The sequence below is a fragment of the Lethenteron reissneri genome, chromosome 34 (genome assembly GCF_015708825.2).
Source record: "Lethenteron reissneri isolate LAM-NWPU_2019-01 chromosome 34, ASM1570882v1, whole genome shotgun sequence".
Lineage (NCBI taxonomy): Eukaryota > Metazoa > Chordata > Hyperoartia > Petromyzontiformes > Petromyzontidae > Lethenteron > Lethenteron reissneri.
In genome coordinates this window covers 13611819-13631246 of record NC_083812.1, presented here as the reverse complement: position 1 = coordinate 13631246, position 19428 = coordinate 13611819, and the positions used below count along the sequence as shown (strand labels likewise).

At 52.7% G+C, this 19428-nt stretch overlaps 1 protein-coding gene across 3 annotated transcripts in view; it reads left to right on the top strand.

The window, feature by feature from the left end:
• Positions 1–4871: 4871 nt before the first annotated feature.
• Positions 4872–19428, top strand: part of LOC133350688 (zinc finger MIZ domain-containing protein 1-like) — a 197479-nt gene continuing 182922 nt past the window's right edge. For all 3 annotated transcript variants that reach the window (XM_061565321.1, XM_061565320.1, XM_061565318.1), the window contains exon 1: positions 4872–5236. The gene's annotated coding sequence lies outside the window, so the exon portion shown is untranslated. The remainder of the gene's footprint in view (positions 5237–19428) is intronic.

Below are 19428 nucleotides of genomic sequence, written 5' to 3'. Positions count from 1 at the left end.
CCAATCAATATTGATCGTGGTAGATATTGCATCATGGTGAAGATAACGAGTTTGTTCACGGTAACGCCGCAGCGTCTCGGTGTGCGTAAGGTGCGAAAGAAGTTCAACATCCATAGACACACACGGGGGTACCCTCAGTGGCAGCTGCCCCTAACGCCCCACAATGTGGCTCAGCACCTGGCCTGCAATTGGGAATGAGTCTGCCAGTACGGGGGGGGGGGGGCGATGATGATGCTATGCAGTCGAGCCTATGGGCACCCCCGGTGGCAGCTGTCCCTGTGGGGCACAGAGTGACTCGGCACCCGGGCTGCGAGCAGGACGTCCGTCTGTCAGGAGGGGGGCAACGATTGCCTCCCGCGTGTGATCCCGAGCGAGCGATACGTCGCGGGCGCGTAACAATCGCTCACTTATTATGATTCGTAATGATACGTAGAACAAACGCGACGGGTCACACGAGACTGGACAATGCAAACGAGACGAGCGACGGGACAGAATATACAAACCTCTGAGCCAACCAGACGGGCAATAGCGAGCAAGGCGGAACCAGGTGGGGCGCCATGAACGAGACGCGATCAACAAGAATTGGCGGACTTAAGTCGACAGAGCACACCTCGGAAGCAACACCACTCGTCAATGATGCTGCGGCCTTGAAATAATTGTTCCCAAAAAAATAAATATATTCGGCGACGTTTCGGGCAATGGCCAATTCCGTGGTATGCTATGAGGAAAACTGTGTTGGGTTTTGTTTTGTCAGTTGTGCTTGTGCACCATTGTTAACAAAGCAGCAGCAGCAGCACCTCCGACTAGCACGGGTGGCTACGTAGAGTGTGAAAGAAGATCAGCATACACACAGATGTTGACTCCCTCGCCTGGTATGCAGCAGGTCGTGGGCTCGATCCCGACCTTGACCGCGTGGGTTTTTCTCCCCTAGGTCCCTCCGGGCTTTCCCTAATTTAGAATCAAACATCCACGCGTTTCGAGTATCTTGTTCTGCTGTAAATTCCCACGTGGTGACGATAGGGCTCACTTCGTTGAGCTATCATCTGGGATCGCAAGGTCGCTTCTGAAAAAAGAGCTGTTGGGCCTTAACCGGTTAAATAAATAAAAAAAACTAGTTTTAGGTGACATAGCAGGCGAATGTGTTTCGGGCCGTGAGTGAGAGAACGAGTGAGTGGGCTGCTGCCTGGGCTCGTCGTGCCTCGGAGGGGACAATGGCTGCAGGCAGGTCCGGACTGGCCATGGGGTCGGCAGTACGTCGGGCCAATGCCCGGTTGGGCCAATCCATTCCGAGCGGCCGGTGGGCCGGTCTGTGTGGGGCAATTGCAAATGTGATCAGAGTGAAAACAATATAATAGTATTGCTGATGTACGTTTTCAGTTTGTGTTAAGTCACAAATATTCGGAAGCTACAAAGATGTTTTTCTCACCGGCCGCCAACCATTTGTGTTTTTGGACTCAGCCCAAATGGGCCAATGAGGCCGCACGGCAATTTGGGCCCGGTGTGTTTTACAAACTCCTTGGCCGATTTGTTTTTGTATCAATCCGTCAATGGCTACAGACCAGGACTGGTGGCAGATTGTGGCAGCCAGTGGAGAGAGCCGTGCCTCACTCCTAGGAGGAGCACCAGCACCACCACCACGGAGATGGATCGATGGGATCGTGGCTTCGCAGAGCTGTGCGGGGTGACGATGGCGTTTGGTGGGATGCTTTCATCCAGCAGTGGATAGATAATGGCTGCGGATTAAATTATTATGCTGGTTTACCTTTTATCCTTCGTCAGTTTTGCAGACCAAATTTTTACTTGGTATAAACCTCACTCGTTAAAAGTAATCGAATAGAAATGCAGACAAGAGTCTTGATTCGCCGTTCGGTAAGGTGGGCTCTGGCAGGGCCCCCGCCACGGCTGGCAGAGACGATGACCGATGGTCGAGACTGGTGACGGAGTGGCGGCCAAAGGAGGGAAACACACGCCAGAGAGAGAGAGAGGGGTGCGAGGGACACTCCCCGTGGAGATGGAGCAATGAGAGCACCTTCGACGTTTTACAGGAGCCGAGATGGATCGTGGCATCGCGGGGGATCGCGTCAGATGGTGATGGCTGGGGGGGGGGATGATGACGATGACTCGAGCCAAGTATTAGAATTTAAAAAGCCAGTGAGAGTCACGAATGACAAATTAGTGGTGATCTTACGAAGCATTTTCACAAATGACAATGATGGTGATAGCGATTATTTACCCAGGAGAATCGCGGTGACATCACAAACGGTCTCTCATCATTATCACTGCAATTAGATAAAACCGCAACAACCACCACCACCACCAGCCTCTACTGGGTGAATAAGGCGAAGCTGCACCGCGAAAAGTCAACAGGCAATCCTGCTGTGGAAACAGACCCGGCGCGTGGTTTCCGCCGCATTATTTTTGCGTTCTAATTTTGGTTATGGGATTACAGCCGAGAGTATTGGAATCTGTTGGTGCACTAATGTCAGGGTCGTTATTGATGAGGTCGATTGAACAGGGTTTTAGCCGCTCGGTTGCTTCCAATAAACGGCTCGGGATATCGCTCGGCTCAGACTCAGCTCGTGGAAATCCTCTGGCGCGTGGCTGGGACCAGCCTCAGAGTCGGCTCAAGTCGAGCGCTTGACTTTGAGCCACGGCTCAATTGAGCCGGAGCCGATTCCGTGACCTGAACAAAAACAACAACACGAGCCCGAGTATCTCAGCTGCGATACGAGGCACATGGTTTGATGACGATCGTTACATTCATCATCATCATCAACAGCCACGATCCACCGCTGGATGACGACCTCTGCCAAAGCTGTCGCTATCCATCACGCCACGTAAAGGACCCTCCACTCCACAGCACCTGCCGCACACGGAGCTTATTTCACGGCTCCATCTCTGCGGTTGATGGTTTAAAAAAACGACACCACCCACCCACTCACTCACCCCCCACTCACCCACCCACCCCACTCACTCACCCCCCACTCACCCACCCCACCCACCCCACTCACTCACCCCCCACTCACCCACCCCACTCACTCACCCCCCACTCACCCACCCCACTCACTCACCCCCCACTCACCCACCCCACTCACTCACCCCCCACTCACCCACCCCACTCACCCACCCCACTCACCCACCCCACTCACTCACCCCCCACTCACTCACTCACTCACCCCCCACCACCCCCCCACTATCGCTTAACCCGGCCGTTGCCTTGCGATGGTGGGGGATCGAAGGCCATTTCAGAAGAGTGATGTCCGTGCGCGCATGTATAAATCTTCCCCCCGTCGAGCGTTCGACGTTTCGAGTGCGTGACCTTAATTAAGCGGCGAGTGACTGCACAGGGGAACCCGCGATAACAGCCGGGAGGGCTCTCCCACGCCTCAATAATGAATCCTGCCTCCAGGGTCTCGTCTCCGAAGCTAAGCAGATGTTGAGCCTGGTCAGCAAATGGTGGGTAGGTGGGTGGGCGACTTCTTAGGAATGCCAGGTGTTATCGGCTTGGGCTTCGAGAGGGGGGGGGGGGGCGGACGATGGTGATGTTTGTTTTCAATTTCGTAAAATCCATCTGTGTGGGGTTCGCCCCCCCCCCCCCCCCCCTTTCCCCCCCAGATAGTCGATCATGGAATTAACAGGGGAGCGTACGCCGTGTACGCGTGTGGACTCGCTAACAGCACTTGTCCACAACAGTCTGTGGAGGCTATACAGGGGAGGGGGGGATCTTTATCTTTAGTACTTGCCACGAATTCAGCCACCCGAGTCCGATTCCCCGCTCACGACCAAAACCAGTGGCGAATACTTGAACCGCTGTGCCGGGCCTCACCTAGATCGACTCGGCCTTGAACGAGCACCTGGTGTGCAAACACAAGCATTGGGGAGACAAAGACGGCCGGGCGTGACGTTGTCCGTCCCTGCCTTCATAAAAGTGCGTGTGCACGGCCCGCGTTGTCAATCCACTGCTGGATGAGACTTGGCCACACGGTGGGGGGTCGTGGGGGTCATTTGACCATACTTCACCACGCTGGTCAGTGCTGGTCGGCGAAGTGTGAGTGCGTGTGTGTGTGTAAGCGGGTGAGATGTGTGACAAAGATAGAGTGAGCGACAAGGTGGGTGGGTGATGGGTGGGAGAGAGAGAAAGAGAGAGGAAAATCGATAAGGAGGGGGGAGCGGATGGAGAGAGAGTCACGGGGGGGGGGGGGGGGCAGAGAGAAAGAGTGTGTGTCTGTGAGTATGGGGAGAGGAAAACGATGATAGAGAGAGAGGGGGGAGGTAGGAAGAGAAGCAGGGAGAGAGAGAGAGAGAGGAGAGACGCGGGGGGAGCCGGGGGGAGCCAGGGTGGAGTGGAGCCAGGGAGAGCGTGGAGCGTGGAGTGTGGAAAGAGAGAGAGGGAGGGGGGTAAAAGAGAGGGAGGGAGAGAGCAAAAGAGAGAGGGGGAGGGAGGGCAAGGGAGCACAGAGAGTGAAAACCTGGGGGGGGAGATGTGGAGGAGGGCATCAGAGTGTATGTAGAGTGCGGGGAGGAGGAGGAGGAGCAAACGAGAGGGAGGGAGAAGGGAGGGGGGAGAGACAGAGGACCCGGGGTGCAGGGAGAGTTAACACAGAGAGAGAGTAGAGAGAGAGTAGAGAGAGAGAGTAAGGGAGAGAGACACACACACACAAATCGGCACTCCAGTTCCAACCACCGCGCCTCCATCGCGCGATCCATTCCGTATCTTCGCATCCACTCCGCATCTCGCGTTCCGCCGGCTCTGGGAGGAGGAGGCGGTGGGTGGGGGGTGGGGGTGGTCTGGGGGTTGTGGGCGTGGTTATGGTGAGTGAGGGGCGGGGCCTGTAGGCGGGGGAGGGGCGGGGCTGGGGGAGGTAATAGAATCGGCGCTGTAAGGTGACACATGGACTTGCTCCGCTCGCTCTAATTTCTGCCTGATTCACTTATTGTGGCGCTCACACAGAGCGAGAGGAGAGAGAGGGCGAGAGGAGAGAGAGACACACACACGCACGCAGAGACAGAGTGAGAGACACAGAGAGTGAGAGATAACGTGAGAGAGAGAGAGAGAGGGACACACACACACAGAGGGACAGAGTGAGAGACACACACACAGAAGCGAACACAGTCGGTCCCCAGCTCTGAGCCTCCTCCTCCCCCCTCCCCCTGCCCAGAGCTTCAACTCCACCAGCAACAGCAGCACCTCCTTGCCTGCCACAACCACCACACACACACGCGGCCTGCCCACGAGGTGAGTCGATGAGAAGCATTCTGGCATCAAATCACTACCACCATCACAATCACCACCACCATCATCATCATCATCACATGAATCACCAACAACGTAACGCATCACAATCACCATCATCATCATTACCACCTCCATCATCATCACAGTCATCACCAACAACGTAACGCATCACAATCACCATCATCATCATTACCACCTCCATCATCATCACAGTCATCACCAACAACGTAACGCATCACAATCACCACCACCATCATCATCATTACCATCATCATCATCACAATCGTAACATCACACCGCCATCACAACCATCCACATCCTCGTTATCATCATATCCCCGGGGCACTTACAACACGCGGTGCAATGTAACGAACGCGTTGTGTGGTGTGTGTGTGTGTTGTGTGTGTGTGTGTGGTGTGTGTGTGTGTGGTGTGTGTGGTGTGTGTGTGTGTGTGGTGTGTGTGTGTGGTGTGTGTGGTGTGTGTGGTGTGTGTGTGTGTGTTGTGTGTGTGTGTGGTGTGTGTGGTGTGTGTGTGTGTTGTGTGGTCTGTGTTGTGTGTGTGTGTTATGTGTGGTCTGTGTTGTGTGTGTGTGGTGTGTGTGTGGTGTGTGTGTGTGTGGTGTGTGTGGTGTGTGTTGTGTGGTCTGTGTTGTGTGTGTGGTGTGTGTGTGTGTGTGGTGTGTGTGTGTGTGGTGTGTGTGTGTGTTGTGTGGTCTGTGTTGTGTGTGGTGTGTTTGTGTGTGTGTGGTGTGTGGTGTGTGTGTGTTGTGTGTGTGTGTGGTGTGTGTGGTGTGTGTGTGTTGTGTGTGTGTGTGTGTGTGTGTGGTGTGTGTGTGTTGTGTGTGTGTGTGTGTGTGTGTGTGTGTGTGTTGTGTGGTCGTGTGTGTGTGTGTGTTATGTGTGTCTGTGTTGTGTGTGTGTGGTGTGTGTGTGGTGTGTGTGTGTGTGGTGTGTGTGGTGTGTGTTGTGTGGTCTGTGTTGTGTGTGTGGTGTGTGTGTGTGTGTGGTGTGTGTGTGTGTGTGGTGTGTGTGTGTGTTGTGTGGTCTGTGTTGTGTGTGGTGTGTTTGTGTGTGTGTGGTGTGTGTGGTGTGTGTGGTGTGTTGTGTGTGTGTGTTGGTGTGTGTATGGTGTGTGTGGTGTGTGTTGTGTGGTGTTGTGTGTGGTGTGTGCGTGTTGTGTGTGTGTGTGTGGTGTGTTGTTTGTGTGTGTTGTGTGGTGTGTGTGTGTATTGTGGTGTGTGTGTTTTGTGCTGTGTGTGGTGTGTGTTGTGTGTGTGTGGTGTGTGTGTTGTGTGTGTGGTGTGTGTTGTGTGTGTGCTGTGTGTATGTGTGTAGTGTGGTGTGTGTTGTGTGTGGTGTGGTGTGTGTTGTGTGTGGTGTGATGTGTGTTGTGTGTGTGCTGTGTGTATGTGTGTAGTGTGGTGTGTGTTGTGTGTGGTGTGTGTTGTGTGTGGTGTGGTGTGTGTTGTGTGTGTTGTGTGTGTGGTGTGTGTTGTGTGTGTGCTGTGTGTATGTGTGTGGTGTGGTGTGTGTTGTGTGGTGTGTTTGTGTGTGGTGTGTGTGTGTGTGGTGTGTGTGTGTTGTGTGTGGTGTGTGTTGTGTGTGGTGTGGTGTGTGTTGTGTGTGGTGTGGTATGTGTGGTGTGTGTTGTGTGTGGTGTGGTGTGTTTGTGTGTTGTGTGTGGTGTGTGCGTGTGGTGTGTGTGTTGTGTGGTGTGTTGTTTGTGTGTGTTGTGTGGTGTGTGTATTGTGGTGTGTGTATTGTGTGGTGTGTGTGTGTTGTGTGGTGTGTTGTTTGTGTGTGTTGTGTGGTGTGTGTATTGTGGTGTGTGTATTGTGTGGTGTGTGTGTGTTGTGTGTGGTGTGTGTTGTGTGGTGTGTGTGTTGTGAGTGGTGTGAGTGATGGTGTGAGTGATGGTGTGTTGTGAGTGGTGTGAGTGATGGTGTTGTGTGTGTTGTGAGTGGTGTGAGTGATGTTGTGGTGTGTTGTGTGTGTTGTTGGGTGTGTGGTGTGTGTGTTGTGTGTGTGTGGTGTGTGTGTTGTGTGTGTGTGTGTGGTGTGTGTTGTGTGTGTAAGATCACACACACACCACGTGTGTGTGTGTAAGTGACATTTGACAACAACCCTGAAGGTTGTAGGCGGTGTTGTTGTTGTTGTATCCGGTTGTGAAGATGACTCACGAACCACCCCCCACCCCCCTGGCGTCCGTCGGCGTTTTACAACAAATTGCAGCCTTCACACTGTACACCGCACTGTACACAGCACTGTACATAAAACACCGCACGGACTGTACCGCACTGTACACAGCCGTGCCGTACTGTACTGCCTTTGTGTTGTGATGCTGCCTTTGTGTTGTGTGTGTTGTGATGGTGGTGGTGTGTGTGTTGTGATGGTGTTGTGGGTGATGGTGATGTGGGTGATGGTGTTGTGGGTGATGGTGATGTGTGTTGTGATGGTGTTGTGGGTGATGGTGATGTGGGTGATGGTGTTGTGGGTGATGGTGTGTGTGTTGTGATGGTGTTGTAGGTGATGGTGTTGTGGGTGATGGTGTTGTGGGTGATGGTGTGTGTGTTGTGATGGTGTTGTAGGTGATGGTGTTGTGGGTGATGGTGTGTGTGTTGTGATGGTGTTGTGGGTGATGGTGTGTGTGTTGTGATGGTGTTGTGAGTGATGGTGATGTGGGTGATGGTGTTGTGGGTGATGGTGTTGTGGGTGATGGTGATGTGGGTGATGGTGTTGTAGGTGATGGTGATGTGTGTTGTGATGGTGTTGTGGGTGATGGTGATGTGGGTGATGGTGTTGTGGGTGATGGTGTGTGTGTTGTGATGGTGTTGTAGGTGATGGTGTTGTGGGTGATGGTGTTGTGGGTGATGGTGTGTGTGTTGTGATGGTGTTGTGGGTGATGGTGTTGTGGGTGATGGTGTGTGTGTTGTGATGGTGTTGTGGGTGATGGTGTGTGTGTTGTGATGGTGTTGTGAGTGATGGTGATGTGGGTGATGGTGTTGTGGGTGATGGTGTTGTGGGTGATGGTGATGTGGGTGATGGTGTTGTAGGTGATGGTGTTGTGGGTGATGGTGATGTGAGTGATGGTGTTGTGGCTGATGGTGTTGTGGGTGATGGTGTTGTAGGTGATGGTGTTGTGGGTGATGGTGATGTGGGTGATGGTGTTGTGGGTGATGGTGATGTGTGTTGTGATGGTGTTGTGGGTGATGGTGATGTGGGTGATGGTGTTGTGGGTGATGGTGTGTGTGTTGTGATGGTGTTGTAGGTGATGGTGTTGTGGGTGATGGTGTTGTGGGTGATGGTGTGTGTGTTGTGATGGTGTTGTAGGTGATGGTGTTGTGGGTGATGGTGTGTGTGTTGTGATGGTGTTGTGGGTGATGGTGTGTGTGTTGTGATGGTGTTGTGAGTGATGGTGATGTGGGTGATGGTGTTGTGGGTGATGGTGTTGTGGGTGATGGTGTTGTGGGTGATGGTGTTGTGGGTGATGGTGTTGTGGGTGATGGTGATGTGAGTGATGGTGTTGTGGCTGATGGTGTTGTGGGTGATGGTGTTGTAGGTGATGGTGTTGTGGGTGATGGTGATGTGGGTGATGGTGTTGTGGGTGATGGTGTTGTGGGTGATGGTGTTGTGAGTGATGGTGATGTGTGTGATGGTGTTGTGGGTGATGGTGTTGTGGGTGATGGTGATGTGGGTGATGGTGATGTGAGTGATGGTGTTGTGGGTGATGGTGTTGTGGGTGATGGTGTTGTGAGTGATGGTGATGTGTGTGATGGTGTTGTGAGTGATGGTGTTGTGGGTGATGGTGATGTGGGTGATGGTGATGTGGATGATGGTGTTGTGAGTGATGGTGTTGTGGGTGATGGTGTTGTGGGTGATGGTGTTGTGGGTGATGGTGATGTGAGTGATGGTGTTGTGGGTGATGGTGTTGTGGGTGATGGTGTTGTGAGTGATGGTGATGTGTGTGATGGTGTTGTGAGTGATGGTGTTGTGGGTGATGGTGATGTGGGTGATGGTGATGTGGATGATGGTGTTGTGAGTGATGGTGTTGAGTGATGGTGTTGTGGGTGATGGTGTTTGATGGTGATGTGAGTGATGGTGATGTGGGTGATGGTGTTGTGAGTGATGGAGATGTGAGTGATGGTGATGTGAGTGATGGTGTTGTGGGTGATGGTGTTGTGGGTGATGGTGTTGTGGGTGATGGTGTTGTGAGTGATGGAGATGTGGGTGATGGTGTTGTGGGTGATGGTGATGTGAGTGATGGTGTTGTGGGTGATGGTGTTGTGGGTGATGGTGTTGTGGGTGATGGTGATGTGAGTGATGGTGTTGTGGGTGATGGTGTTGTGAGTGATGGTGTTGTGGGTGATGGTGATGTGAGTGATGGTGATGTGAGTGATGGTGATGTGGGTGATGGTGTTGTGATTGATGGTGTTGTGGGTGATGGTGTTTGTGGAGGATGGTGTTGGGGTGATGGTGTTTGTGGGTGATGGTGTTTGTGGGTGATGGTGTTTGTGGGTGATGGTGTTTGTGGGTGATGGTGTTGTGGGTGATGGTGTTGTGAGTGATGGAGATGTGAGTGATGGTGATGTGAGTGATGGTGTTGTGGGTGATGGTGTTGTGGGTGATGGTGTTGTGGGTGATGGTGTTGTGGGTGATGGTGTTGTGGGTGATGGTGATGTGGGTGATGGTGTTGTGGGTGATGGTGTTGTGGGTGATGGTGTTGTGGGTGATGGTGATGTGGGTGATGGTGTTGTGGGTGATGGTGTTGTGGGTGATGGTGTTGTGGGTGATGGTGTTGTGAGTGATGGAGATGTGGGTGATGGTGATGTGGGTGATGGTGTTGTGGGTGATGGTGTTGTGGGTGATGGTGTTGTGGGTGATGGTGTTGTGGGTGATGGTGATGTGAGTGATGGAGATGTGGGTGATGGTGTTGTGGGTGATGGTGATGTGGGTGATGGTGATGTGGGTGATGGTGTTGTGGGTGATGGTGTTGTGGGTGATGGTGTTGTGGGTGATGGTGTTGTGAGTGATGGTGTTGTGGGTGATGGTGATGTGAGTGATGGTGTTGTGGGTGATGGTGTTGTGGGTGATGGTGTTGTGGGTGATGGTGTTGTGGGTGATGGTGATGTGGGTGATGGTGTTGTGGGTGATGGTGTTGTGAGTGATGGTGTTGTGAGTGATGGTGTTGTGAGTGATGGTGTTGTGGGTGATGGTGTTGTGGGTGATGGTGATGTGGGTGATGGTGTTGTGGGTGATGGTGATGTGGGTGATGGTGTTGTGGGTGATGGTGTTGTGAGTGATGGTGTTGTGGGTGATGGTGTTGTGGGTGATGGTGTTGTGAGTGATGGTGTTGTGGGTGATGGTGATGTGAGTGATGGTGATGTGAGTGATGGTGATGTGGGTGATGGTGTTGTGATTGATGGTGTTGTGGGTGATGGTGTTGTGGGTGATGGTTGTGGGTGATGGTGTTGTGGGTGATGGTGTTGTGGGTGATGGTGTTGTGGGTGATGGTGTTGTGGGTGATGGTGTTGTGGGTGATGGTGATGTGAGTGATGGTGTTGTGGGTGATGGTGTTGTGAGTGATGGTGTTGTGAGTGATGGAGATGTGAGTGATGGTGATGTGAGTGATGGTGTTGTGGGTGATGGTGTTGTGGGTGATGGTGTTGTGGGTGATGGTGTTGTGGGTGATGGTGTTGTGGGTGATGGTGATGTGAGTGATGGTGTTGTGGGTGATGGTGTTGTGGTGATGGTGTTGTGGGTGATGGTGTGTGGGTGATGGTGTTGTGGGTGATGGTGTTGTGGGTGATGGTGTTGTGAGTGATGGAGATGTGGGTGATGGTGATGTGGGTGATGGTGTTGTGGGTGATGGTGTTGTGAGTGATGGTGTTGTGGGTGATGGTGTTGTGGGTGATGGTGATGTGAGTGATGGTGTTGTGGGTGATGGTGATGTGGGTGATGGTGATGTGAGTGATGGTGTTGTGGGTGATGGTGTTGTGGGTGATGGTGATGTGGGTGATGGTGTTGTGGGTGATGGTGATGTGGGTGATGGTGATGTGGGTGATGGTGTTGTGGGTGATGGTGTTGTGAGTGATGGTGTTGTGGGTGATGGTGTTGTGGGTAATGGTGTTGTGGGTGATGGTGATGTGAGTGATGGTGATGTGGGTGATGGTGTTGTGGGTGATGGTGTTGTGAGTGATGGTGATGTGGGTGATGGTGTTGTGGGTGATGGTGTTGTGGGTGATGGTGTTGTGGGTGATGGTGATGTGGGTGATGGTGTTGTGGGTGATGGTGTTGTGGGTGATGGTGATGTGAGTGATGGTGTTGTGAGTGATGGTGTTGTGAGTGATGGTGATGTGGGTGATGGTGTTGTGGGTGATGGTGATGTGGGTGATGGTGTTGTGGGTGATGGTGATGTGAGTGATGGTGTTGTGAGTGATGGTGTTGTGGGTGATGGTGTTGTGGGTGATGGTGATGTGAGTGATGGTGTTGTGGGTGATGGTGATGTGGGTGATGGTGATGTGGGTGATGGTGTTGTGAGTGATGGTGTTGTGGGTGATGGTGATGTGGGTGATGGTGATGTGGGTGATGGTGTTGTGAGTGATGGTGATGTGGGTGATGGTGTTGTGGGTGATGGTGTTGTGGGTGATGGTGATGTGGGTGATGGTGTTGTGGGTGATGGTGTTGTGGGTGATGGTGATGTGTGTGATGGTGTTGTGGGTGATGGTGTTGTGGGTGATGGTGATGTGGGTGATGGTGTTGTGGGTGATGGTGTTGTGGGTGATGGTGTTGTGGGTGATGGTGATGTGAGTGATGGTGTTGTGGGTGATGGTGTTGTGGGTGATGGTGATGTGGGTGATGGTGTTGTGGGTGATGGTGTTGTGGGTGATGGTGTTGTGAGTGATGGTGTTGTGAGTAATGGTGTTGTGAGTGATGGTGGTGATGGTGATGTGGGTGATGGTGTTGTGAGTGATGGTGATGTGGGTGATGGTGATGTGGGTGATGGTGTTGTGAGTGATGGTGTTGTGAGTGATGGTGATGTGGGTGATGGTGTTGTGGGTGATGGTGTTGTGAGTGATGGTGATGTGGGTGATGGTGTTGTGGGTGATGGTGTTGTGGGTGATGGTGTTGTGGGTGATGGTGATGTGAGTGATGGTGTTGTGGGTGATGGTGTTGTGGGTGATGGTGATGTGAGTGATGGTGTTGTGAGTGATGGTGATGTGGGTGATGGTGTTGTGGGTGATGGTGATGTGGGTGATGGTGTTGTGGGTGATGGTGATGTGAGTGATGGTGTTGTGGGTGATGGTGTTGTGGGTGATGGTGTTGTGAGTGATGGTGTTGTGGGTGATGGTGTTGTGGGTGATGGTGATGTGAGTGATGGTGTTGTGGGTGATGGTGTTGTGAGTGATGGTGATGTGGGTGATGGTGATGTGGGTGATGGTGTTGTGGGTGATGGTGATGTGGGTGATGGTGATGTGGGTGATGGTGTTGTGAGTGATGGTGATGTGGGTGATGGTGTTGTGGGTGATGGTGTTGTGGGTGATGGTGATGTGGGTGATGGTGTTGTGGGTGATGGTGTTGTGGGTGATGGTGATGTGTGTGATGGTGTTGTGGGTGATGGTGTTGTGGGTGATGGTGTTGTGGGTGATGGTGTTGTGGGTGATGGTGTTGTGGGTGATGGTGATGTGAGTGATGGTGATGTGGGTGATGGTGTTGTGGGTGATGGTGTTGTGGGTGATGGTGATGTGGGTGATGGTGTTGTGGGTGATGGTGTTGTGGGTGATGGTGTTGTGAGTGATGGTGTTGTGAGTGATGGTGTTGTGAGTGATGGTGATGTGGGTGATGGTGATGTGGGTGATGGTGTTGTGAGTGATGGTGATGTGGGTGATGGTGATGTGGGTGATGGTGTTGTGGGTGATGGTGATGTGGGTGATGGTGATGTGGGTGATGGTGTTGTGGGTGATGGTGTTGTGGGTGATGGTGATGTGGGTGATGGTGTTGTGAGTGATGGTGATGTGGGTGATGGTGATGTGGGTGATGGTGTTGTGAGTGATGGTGATGTGAGTGATGGTGATGTGGGTGATGGTGATGTGGGTGATGGTGTTGTGAGTATTTTGTGAGTGTAGAGTGGTGGTGCAGTGGTTAGCGCACTGCACTACAAACCCGGCCACCCGAGTTCGATTCCCGCTCATAGCCAACACCCAGTGACGATTATCTGAACCGGTCCTGGGCCTCCCCTAAGTCGACTCAGCCTCAAATGAGTACCTGGTGCGGTGTGTAAACATCGCTACGAGGGAGACAAAGGCGGCCGGGCGTGGTGCTGGCCACCCACCCCCTCGTGTGCCGTGCCGGCCTTCATAGGTGCTCGCTAACAGCACTTGCCCCTACAACCTGTTAAGGCTACACGGGGGATCTTTGTCTTTGTGCAGGGTGTATGATTCATCGTTTGTGTTTTCTGACATTGTAGATTTACGCGTGCTTCGTGTGATTGTTAGTTTGTACCTGACCCATACGTTTGTATGATCAAATACAGATCGTGTGACGATATTGTGATAGGTCCATTAAGAGATGTTTTCTCAAAGTTCCATCGCTAAGCACCCGTGCCAGGCTGGGTTCACTTGCGACAGGAGGAGGTCACGCAGATTGAGAGCCACAATCAGCTGCCCCCCACACACATCGTCATCAGTTGCCGCATTAACAACGGGAAATGCGATCGACTGATCAAGGCCCGTCGCCTAAAACGTTAGCCGGCTGAAGAGTTGCAATTGAGTGTAAAAGTTGTATTAAAAAAAGACAAAGATCCCCCGTGTAGCCTGTAACAGGCTGTAGAGGCAAGTGCTGTTAGCGAGCACCTATGAAGGCTGGCACGGCACACGAGGGGGTGGGTGGCCAACACCACGCCCGGCCGCCTTGTCTCCCCAGTGGCGATGTTTACACACCGAACCAGGTACTCATTTGAGGCTGAGTGGACCTAGGGGAGGCCCATGTCCGGTTCAGATAATCGCTACTGGGTGCCGTTTGTGAACACAAGTCAGGGCAGGAATGGCACACAGACACAACACACACAGACACATACACACACACAGACACATACACACACACAGACACATACACACACAGACACATACACACACACAGACACGCACACACATACACGCACACGCACACATACACACACACGCACACAGACACACACAGGCACACACACAGACACACACATACATGCACACACACACACAGACACACACATACATGCACACACACACACAGACACACACATACATGCACACACACACAGACACACACAGACACACACATACATGCACACACACACACAGACACACACATACATGCACACACACAGACACACACATACATGCACACACACAGACACCCACATACATGCACACACACAGACACACACATACATGCACACACACAGACACACACACACATGCACACACACCTTAAGCACATTTGCACATGCACATAATCGGACAAAGATCCCCCGTGCACATCAAAGAGAGAGGAGATCCCGCGTGTAGCCTGCGTGAAGACTGCTGGAGCAAGTGCTGTTAGCCAGCAGCTTCCTACGACGGCCAGCACCACGCCCGGCCGCCTTTGTCTTCCCAGTGGCGATGTTTACTACACACCGCACCAGGTACTCATTTGAGGCTGAGTCGATCTAGAGGGAGGTCCAGGAGCGGTTCAGATAATCGCCACCATGCACACACACATACACACACACAGACATACATACACACACAGACATACACACACATACACACACAGACATACACATACACACAGACATACACACACAGACATACATACATATATACATACACACACATAAACACACATACACACACACAGACATACATACACACACATAAAGACAGACACACATAGCCACACATACATACATACACACATATGTACACATACACACACCGTCACACGTGCACACACATACATGTGAATACATTTACACTCAAATATACGCAAACATACAGAGACAAATATCCCCCGGATAGCCTTAAACACACACACACAGGCATGCAGGCGCACTCTCACACACACCACTGGGTCTCGCACACACACACTCACACACTCACACACACACACACTCGCACACACGCTCACACACCGCCCCACACACACTCACACACACACTCACACACCGCCCCACACACACACTCACACACCGCCACACACACGCTCACACACACACCGCCCCACACACACTCACACACCGCCCCACACACACTCACACACACACTCACACACCGCCCCACACACTCACACACACACACTCACACACCGCCCCACACACACTCACACACCGCCCCACACACACTCACACACACACTCACACACCGCCCCACACACACTCACACACACACTCACACACCGCCCCACACACTCACACACACACACTCACACACCGCCCCACACACACTCACACACACACTCACACACCGCCCCACACACACTCACACACACACTCACACACCGCCCCACACACACACTCACACACCGCCCCACACACACACACACGCTCACACACACACCGCCCCACACACACACACGCTCACACACACACCGCCCCACACACACACTCACACACCGCCCCACACACACTCACACACACACTCACACACCGCCCCACACACACACTCACACACCGCCCCACACACACACACGCTCACACACTCACACACCGCCACACACACACGCTCACACACACACTCACACACACCGCCCCACACACACTCACACACACACTCACACACACACACTCACACACGCTCACACACGCTCACACACACACTCACACACACACACCGCCCCACACACACACTCACACACCGCCCCACACAAACACACGCTCACACACCGCCCCACACACACTCACACACCGCCCCACACACACTCACACACACACTCACACACCGCCCTACACACACGCTCACACACACACTGCCCCAAACACAGCAGCTGCCTGACCAAAAAAAAACGCAAAATGTGTTCAGTGCCATTGTTGTTCCTGTCGAGTTCCCTTTGTGCTTATCCGTGTGAGCGTGTGTGAGTGACTCTTTAGTGAGATGTTGGGGATGTGTGGAGGGCTGACGGTGGCGATGTGTTCAGGGGTGTGGGTGGTGATGGGTGGTGGGGTGATGGTGGTGATGTTTGGTGGGGTGATGGGTGGTGAAGTGTGTAGGAGTGATGGTGGTGAGTTGGTGAAGTGTGTAGGAGTGATGGTGGTGGGTGGTAATGTGTGGAGGGGTGATGGTGGTGATGTGTGGAGGGGTGATGGTGATGGTGGTGATGGGTGGAGGGGTGATGGTGATGATGTGTGGAGGGGTGATGGTGGTGATGTGTGGTGGGGTGATGGTGGTGATGGGTGGAGGGGGTGATGGTGGTGATGTGTGGTGGGGGTGATGGTGGTGATGTGTGGTGGGGTGATGGTGGTGATGGGTGGAGGGGTGATGATGGTGATGGGTGGAGGGGTGATGGTGGTGATGTGTGGTGGGGTGATGGTGGTGATGTGTGGTGGGGTGATGGTGATGATGTGTGGAGGGATGATGGTGGTGATGTGTGGTGGGGTGATGGTGGTGATGTGGGGAGGGTGATGGTGGTGATGTGTGGAGGGATGATGGTGGTGATGTGTGGTGGGGTGATGGTGGTGATGTGTGGAGGGGTGATGGTGATGATGTGTGGTGGGGTGATGGTGGTGATGTGTGGAGGGGTGATGGTGGTGATGTGTGGAGGGGTGATGGTGGTGATGTTGTGGAGGGGTGATGGTGGTGATGTGTGGAGGGGTGATGGTGGTGATTGGGTGGAGGGTGATGGTGATGAGTGTGGTGGGGTGATGGTGGTGATGTGTGGAGGGGTGATGGTGATGATGTGTGGTGGGGTGATGGTCGTGATGTGTGGTGGGTGATGGTGGTGATGTGTGGTGGGGTGATGGTGGTGATGTGTGGAGGGGTGATGGTGGTGATGGGTGGAGGGGGTGATGGTGATGATGTGTGGTGGGGTGATGGTGGTGATATGTGGAGGGGTGATGGTGATGGTGGTGATGTGTGGAGGGGTGATGGTCGTGATGTGTGGTGGGGTGATGGTGGTGATGTGTGGTGGGGTGATGGTGGTGATGTGTGGACGGGTGATGGTGGTGATGTGTGGAGGGGTTATGGTGGTGATGTGTGGTGGGGTGATGGTGGTGATGTGTGGTGGGGTGATGGTGGTGATGTGTGGAGGGGTGATGGTCGTGATGTGTGGAGGGGTGATGGTGGTGTGGTGATGTGTGGAGGGGTGATGGTGGTGATGTGTGGTGGGGTGATGGTGGTGATGTGTGGTGGGGTGATGGTGTGGGCGGCATGTGCACGGTTTTCGGTGGATGACGGAGTGATGGTGGTGATGTGTGGAAGTGATTAGGGCTACGGTGGTGGTGAGTTGAGTCGTGATGGTTGATGGTGGAGGTCTTGAGGGAGATGGTGGTGATGGCGTGTTGAAAGGGGTGGGATGTGTTACTATAAACCTATCACACCGTTTAACACGTCGTAGGCTTTCGCAAACAATATAATCCATGATAGAGGTTTTTATTGGGTGAGATCACGTAAATATAAATGTGTCGTTAAACCCGCCACCACCCGACACAGCCAGTTAGTAAGGTTTGTCACGTAAACAGAACATCTCAATTCGTTACTATGACAGCAACAAGCCTACCGCACCGTGTTGGTGTGTTGATGCACTGTCATCGCTACCATGCCCTGATGATGGGAGATGAAAGGCAGCTTGGGCTTGAGTTGAGTCTCAATTTACAAACCAGGTCTAGCCGCTGAACACATCAGCCACTTTCCTCTGCCCCCAGCTTCCCAGCGTAGTGGGGTAATGTCTAACTCGGCATCAGCAAATGCTGTCTCGCACCCTTGGGCTACCTGGCTAGGTAGGCCTTGCCGACGACGACTTCTCGCCCGCTACCAAAGACACTCGCACACGTTCATCAGCAACACATTTTCTTTTTTGTGGCCATAGAAAGGCGAAGTTTTTAACGGGCAACGTTTCAGGCAGGTGGCCATTCGTCACAGCGTACAGAGATGCCAGAGAGTGTGAGAGGTTAATCGGTTTAAATTTGAAGGCCACTTCACGTGACCAATTGAACTGAAAGCGAGGGTTTTCGTAAAGGTGGCATCGACAGCACAATTTGGGAGGTGAACTTAAATTTTTTTTCTCACAGGTGAAGCTGCTGGCGTGTCGGCTCCGTGCAGTCTTAAGTTACAGGTACCTGGGTAAATGTTTGAGGTCAGGTGCCCCCCTCCGAGATAACCTGTAATCTCGGCGGGCTCTTCCCTGTTTATATGAGAGAGAGAGCGATTAAAATTATTTTTGATACGAATGGGTAGTCAAGTAGCCGGATAAATAAGCGGCGCTTTACTCTACATACCCGGTTAAGTTGTGTTTCGCCGAGTGAGTCGGCCGTGTGGGTCTGTGGCACAATGGCTGGACTGGCCCTCGTCATATCAATGGGGAATTTCCACTGATGGGTCAGGGCCGCTTGTTTTTTTAGCTTGTTACCGAGGGAGTGAGTTACGGAGTGAATGAATGATGGAGTGAATGAGTGAGTTGTGGAGTGAATAAGAGAGTGATGGAGTGAGTAATGGAAAGAGTGATGGAATGAACGATGTGATGAGCGAGTGATCGAATGAGCGAGTGATGGAGTTACGTGATGAGCCAAGTGAGCCAGTGAGTGATAAAATAAGCAAAGTTGTGTAGTGAGCGAGCGAGCGACTGATGGAACAAGTGACCGAGTGGGTGATGGCATGAGTGAGTAAGTGAATGAAGAGCTAAAAGAGTGTGTGAGTGAGTGATGGAGTGATGGATGGATTGAATGAGTGAGAGTAAGTGACCACAAACCTCAGGTCATGCGCACCTCTCGCTGCCACTCTGCCCGACGATCGGTCCTCGCGGTCGCGTTTCGGTGGGAACCCTGCACACGCGAACTGATTCTCAACTCGGCAGGATGTGAAAAGGCAGCGGTAGGCCCGGAAGAGTGAAGTCCACTCTCTTTATATTTGAGCTGAAGAGTTGCTTGTGAAGGGGTTCGAGGCAGATTGTGAGAACGTCATCGCCGTGCCAAACGCAGTTTTCTAAACTGATGTGAATGAGCTTTGTATTCGCACTGCAAGGTCAG